The sequence below is a fragment of the Humulus lupulus genome, chromosome 3 (assembly GCF_963169125.1).
Source record: "Humulus lupulus chromosome 3, drHumLupu1.1, whole genome shotgun sequence".
NCBI classification, from domain to species: Eukaryota; Viridiplantae; Streptophyta; class Magnoliopsida; order Rosales; family Cannabaceae; genus Humulus; species Humulus lupulus.
Window position 1 is genome coordinate 19,312,939 of NC_084795.1, and position 6,704 is coordinate 19,319,642.

The window sequence follows — 6,704 nt, forward strand, 5'->3', positions numbered from 1 at the left end:
TGACCCTATTCATCAAGTCCATAAACGCGGCTGGTGCGTTGGTAAGACCAAAAGACATAACTAAGAACTCATAATGTCCATAACGAGTTCTAAAGGTTGTCTTAGGAATATCTTCTCCCTTTACCTTAAGTTGATGATACCCGGACCGTAAATCAATCTTTGAAAATACAGTCGCGCCTCGGAGTTGATCAAAAAAGTCATCGATTCGGGGTAGCGGGCACTTATTCTTAATCGTTACCTTGTTCAGTTTGCGATAGTCTATACACATCTGCATGCTTCCGTCATTTTTCTTCACGAATAGCACCGATGCTCCCCATGGAAAATAGCTCGTCCTAATGAAACCCAAGTCTAGGATTTCTTATAGCTGCGTCTTTAACTCCTTGAGTTTTGTAGGTGCCATCCGGTACGGTGCCTTGGAGATAGGCTCGGTACCTGGTATTAATTCTATCGTGAAGTCAATTTCCCGAGTCAGCGGCAACCCTGGCAAGTCATCGGGAAATACCTCTGGGAATTCTCTTATAATACGGACGTCTCCAACCTTGAGTGGTGTTTCCTTAACCACATCTGTGATGCTGGCTAAGAATGCTTGACATCCTTTTTCCATCATTCTTTGAACTTTGAGAGATGATACTAAAGGGGTGCGTAATCCTGAAGCTTGTAGTTTCTGGCCGTCAGGAGTCTCAAACATCACCTTCTTGCGTTTGCAGTCGATGGTTGCACCATGCCGTGCTAGCCAATCCATGCCTAGTATCACTTCAAAGTCCTTGATCTCCAGTTCTATCAGGCCTCCTTCTAGTTCTACGTCCTCAATCTTGATCGGTACGCCTCGTACTATCCGTGATGATAGAACTACTTTGCTCGAAGGCAACTCGGTTACAAACCTAGTTCTAAATCTTTCACAAGGTTTGTCTAGTTTTTCTATCATTCCTAACGAGACATACGAATGAGTGGCTCCCGAATCAAATAATACAGAGCATATATTATTGAGGATAGAAACCTGACCTGTGACCACCTTATTGCTAGCATCAGCCTCTCCTTGGGTTAAGGCAAAAACCCTAGCAGGAACCATCTTGTCGTCTTTCTTCCCTTCTGGCTTGCGTTGAGGACAATCTCTTTTCCGGTGTCCTTCCTGACCACAGTTATAACATTCCTTGGTGTTTGTATGGCATTTACCAGGATGTTTCTTCTGACACTTTTCACATGGCGGGTATTCCACATAACCCGGCCTATTTCCCCCATTATTTGTCTGTGCCCTCTTATCGTTGTCAGATTGCTTATTATCAGGATGCCTTCTTTTTTGACCGTCACTGTTGTTGCCGGACTGATTGTGGCTATTTTGGTAGTTGTTCTGACTGGTCTGAGGTTGACCCTGCTGTCTAGGCTCAGGCTTACTGGATTCTTCTTTACTTACATTAGCCTGCAGCCTCTCTACTTCTATTGTTGCCTCTAGAACGTCGGCATACGTAGTATTCCCCAGGTTTGCTAGCTTAACCCCCAGCTCGATCTTTGGTTCAAGTCCTCTAACGAACTTGTTCACCCTCAGAAAATCAGTTGGAACCATCTCAGATGCAAACTTAGCTAGGCGGTTGAACTGACGAGCATACTCTGCTACCGTCAAATTTCCTTGCTTTAGACTAGCGAATTCCTCGACCCTTGAAGCAATGACAGCTAAATTGTAGTACTTTTTGTGGAACAGCTCCACAAATTGAGTCCATTTCATGGTGGCAACATCATACGATTGTTGGACCAAGTCCCACCATATTCTGGCATCCTTCTTGAGCAAAGAAGAGACGCAGGATATACAGTCCGCGTTACTAAGATTCATGTGCGTCAGAATTGGCTTCACATTCCTTAGGCATTCTTCTGCCTCAAAGGGGTCTGTAGTCCCTTCAAAGTTTGGAGTGTGCTGCTTATGGAACCTCTCATAAACTGGCTCCATGTGATGTACTGGATATGGCGCATAATTCGCCACTAGCCATTCCCCATATGGACCAACTTGTTGAGGTGCTGTGGCCATTTGATGTGGCTGCGGCTGCGGTGGAGGCGGAGCCTGAGTCTGGGGCTGAGCCTGTTGTCGCTGTTGCTGTAAAAGTTCCTTGACTTGTTGTCGCAGTCTGGCAATCTCCGCAGTGTTGTCAGCTGGCAGTGCCGGCGCGTTGCAGCTGGCAGTAGCACGCACTCCCCTTCTGCGAACTGGAGGGGCTTCATTGTTCACTGGAGCAGCGTTGGAGGCGTTTTCGTTGGTGCGTGCAGATCTTCGGAGCGACATTGCAGCAGAGTTCTAATAGTTGAAAGAAACATGTTAGAACTTTACCTAATAGGTTCTAAGGCAAAAACTTATTCTAAACCAAACATAACTCGGACCTATTGATTATGACTTCTTATGAAAATTACATATAAGTCTTCTTTATTTAGAGTGGGTTTCTATACTTAGAAAAAAAACCAGCCATCTTTATTTATTTTTTTAAGTTTGTTTCTAATCATCCTATATGACTTAATTCTCAGGCTCGAAACTCATCTTTGTTCCAAAGTTAACCATATTGAGGGAGGGCTGGGATTAGTAAAATCGTTCCCACTACTATGGCCCCCTAACTCTCAATATAGAAACTTGGTTCATTGATTTGTATCCACCCTCACCAAACTTAGTCATTATTTATTTTATTTATTATTTATTATGATTGCGAAATAAAAATCAAACTCATACATGATAACAAAATAACATGATATTAATTTGGAAAAGAGTTTTCACTAATTACAACCATAAAACAAATAATAAATGAAACTAACTATTCTAAAAATTAGGATCTTCTATATCTGATTCTTCATCTAGCATATCATCATCTAACTCTTCATAGTCTTCATTATCATGTGCCTAAAAATTCCCTCGAGGAAGGTTCGTAAAAATCCTATGCTTTTGCTTATTTGTAAACTGAAATTATGATTTTGAAGTGAACCTAATTAGGAGAAAATAGTATCTCATTACTACCGGCAGTTCATCTTCATCATCCATTGTTTCCCATATTTCCTCTAAGGCTGCAATTACGGTATGAAAATCTCTAAATAGTCTAATTACTAAAACGTATTGCTCCGTTGCTCTCATCATGATTTGCTTAGATTCTTGAAGGTGACCTATTTCTCTGTGGAACAAAAGCAGTCTTCGAGTGATTCTCTCTAGCACTCCTACAATGTTTCTCGGTTCTCTAATTCTCTTGAAAGCCTTAATGGCTCGAATATTCTCATAGGTTAATGATCCGTTCATTCTTAACTGAAAACATAAATGCTAAAATCGTTAGCTATACATATAAACATAATAACTATAACTTAAACACTTACTTGGCAGTCAGATTCAGAGCTTTGAGTGTGTGTATCGAGGAGAACTTCATGCGGATGAACCGTTTCTCTGATACCAACTGTAATGATCCAACTATTCTAGACCTTGGACCATCAATAACTACTATACTAATTATAAGAAAACGTACATATGAAAACATCATAACTTTATTACATAAAGAAAAGGTTTGAATACATAAATATTTTACTTAGGATATGGGATCCCATTGTTTTGAAAATAAAGCAAAACATAACTTAAACAAATGGGTTACAAAATCAAGTGCAGAAAATAATACATGGAAATTATAATTTAAATACTTAAAGACTTCATCCTCTAATCGAACGCTCAGTCCATCAATTTCATCTAGCCTCAATACACAACCCTAAGCTGCCAAGAACCTTTCCGCCGCCATAGCTATTTTCCTGCACATATAAACATAAAGGAATGAGCCTAATGCCCAGCAAGGAAAAACTAACAACATAAATCATATACATAAAATTATATCATAAACATATGTCATATACTACTACAATACTACAATGGCCATCATACTACTTGGGGCTTGTTAACTAATCAAGTCATATGCCCATTCGATTTGTGGGGCTTGCTAGCTAAGCAAGTCATATGCCCATAAATTTATTGGGGTTTGTTATCTATACAAGTCATATGCCCAAGTCTACCAACATACATAATATAACATTTCATAACACAACATATCATAAGATAACATATAACATATAAAATCCTATCCTATTTTCCTTACCAATATACCGGGATATGAGAACAGGATCGGGACTTTGGAACACTCCTAAAAGCCATAATAGAAAGGTGAGAATACTAAAGAAAATAGATGAAATGAACGAACTATACCATCAAAAAGATACTTACCAAGAAACTTACATTCAAGATCTTAGATGCCTAACCAAGAATAGAGAATACGAGTTAGGATTTTGAGTAGAAAAACTGTAAGAATAACACAGAAATGAACTAGAAGAAGGAATACCTCGAATACTTCTATAACCGAACTACACCTTGAACCGAAATATACTATGAACCTTACTTCCCGAGTGTTTATTAAGCTTATAAGGATAAATCTTATAACCCCAACCCAAGTGTTTATCACTCTAAAATAACCTAGCAGCTTGCAAACTCTGAACTTAGCTTGATGAATGAATAAATGGCTGGATACTAGGTCCTATTTATAGAGTTCAAGAATGAAAAGATCTTTATTTAGCTTGAATAAAATAATGGCTTTTTAATTGAAAAATCTTTGAATAATTTTTCAGCAGAGGCTGAAGACTCGATCAAAAAGATTATGGACTTATCAAGAGGTTAAAGAATAAATTAAGCTCGATTTCAAAAATGTTTAAAAATCTGACACTACAGCTGATATATCGCCCCTAGTAGGCCATATATCGCTTGGGCTAAAATGCCCGAGGCTCGTCGAGGTGGCCGTGTGAAGTTACGTGTTTTTTGTATCCCCGTATGGCGATATATCGCCCCCTAGTGCTGCGATATATGGGCGATATATCGGCATACGTTGAAATATTATACACGTAATTGCACTTTTTCACCTAATTTGAATTGAGTAAACAGCCTTGACTAAGTCCTCTAACGATTTCAAAGCTGCTGGTAGACCCTAGGATATTCAAATATTACTCTTAATAAATTTATTCCTCAAAATATTTAATTATTCATTAAAAATTAACATGACAAGTCTCATTTCCTTATTGGGTTTATCTAAACCTTATATTATAGTACATATCACCTTCATAATCAGTCATATTAATTAAACATTAGGTTATAATTAATATTATTAAACTATAGGTTAAACTTATAAAATCTACAAGTGTTACTACGAGTGTCCAACTAAATCCCGGTTTGAACCAAAATCCACAATCATAAAAAATACTACAACTATTAATATTGCTACTACTATCTAACTAGCTAAGTAAAGTTCTTGGACTCTACAATATGTTTATACGTGTTTAAGAATTTGTTTAATTATGCTATGTGTGCATATATGTGAATGAACAGTTAGAGCCGGGAGCGGTGAAGGCCGAGAATGGCGAAGGCCGGGAACAGTGAAGGCCGAGAAGGGCAAGGCCAAGTACGGCAAGGGGCCGGGAGCAACGTTTAGCACGCGGATTGTGAGTTTCCTAGGTGAGACCCTAAAGGATACCTGGGATATTCTCACGGTGTAGATCGCGAACCCAAGGCCTGGTAAAGCACCTGGGACGGCATGGCCGTATGTGTTCAGCCTGTTGGCGGCTTGATTATATGATGAATGATAAATATGCATTTTTTATTTTCTTGTGTGAGTTTTCTTGCTGGGCTTTGGCTCACAGGTTCTCTATGGTGCAGGTAAGGGCAAGGGGAAGGTCAACCAACCATAAGTACAGAGAGCGTGAAGCGACGCGTACATGTTTGACCTGCCTGACTTCCACGGTCAGTGGTATTTTTGGGAGATGTTTGTATTAAACCTAGTTTGTTTGTTTAGTCGACTTTAATCATATATTGGAATTGTAAATATTTCTAAATAGCATTTTGGGATCCTGAATGTTAAACGCTTCATAGTTTTCAATGAATGGATATATTTTCAAACTATGTGACTTTGTTACGGTTTAGCTACACTTTTGTCTTAAAACCTTGATTAGCGAGTTAATTGCACATTTAAAACTCACTTAGTAACGGCTACTACCTATGCCAACAAAATGCATCTTCTTTTCGGTAGCCCATCACTTGAGAACGCTAAAGTTAAGCGTGCTTGACCTGGAGTAATCTAAAGATGGTGACCTCCTGGGAAGTTTTCCCAGGAAGCGTGTGAGTGAGGAAAAAGCACACTGGAAAGACTCATCTTGGTTTGTAGGGCCAGTTGTCATTCCAAGAAGCAGCCATAGTGACGTGGGGCATTACAAAATGGTATCAGAGCCTTGACCCAGCCAGAAGTGTGGCCGACGGGGACGTCGGACACCTAAGGGTGGGTGATTGTGACAGTTCTAATCCTGTGATCTGTAAGGGAAAGAACGGGTAATGCTGTGCAATCCCATACCGCCTGGGAAAGGTCAAGTGTGATGATTTTAAGACTATGTAGGTATGGGACTACACAGTTGAAGATGGCTTAAATGGATTGATGGGTACTACCTATGCCAACAAGATGCATCTTATTTTTGGTAGCCCATCACTTGAGAACTCCAAAGTTAAGCTTGCTTGACCTGGAGTAATCTCAAGATGGGTGACCTCCTGGGAAGTTTTCCCAAGAAGCGTGTGAATGAGGACAAAGCACACTGGAAAGACTCATGTTGGTTTGTAGGACCAGTCGTCATTCCAACATCCAAGAGATAGAGAGATAACCGAGAAAAAGAGATAGGGA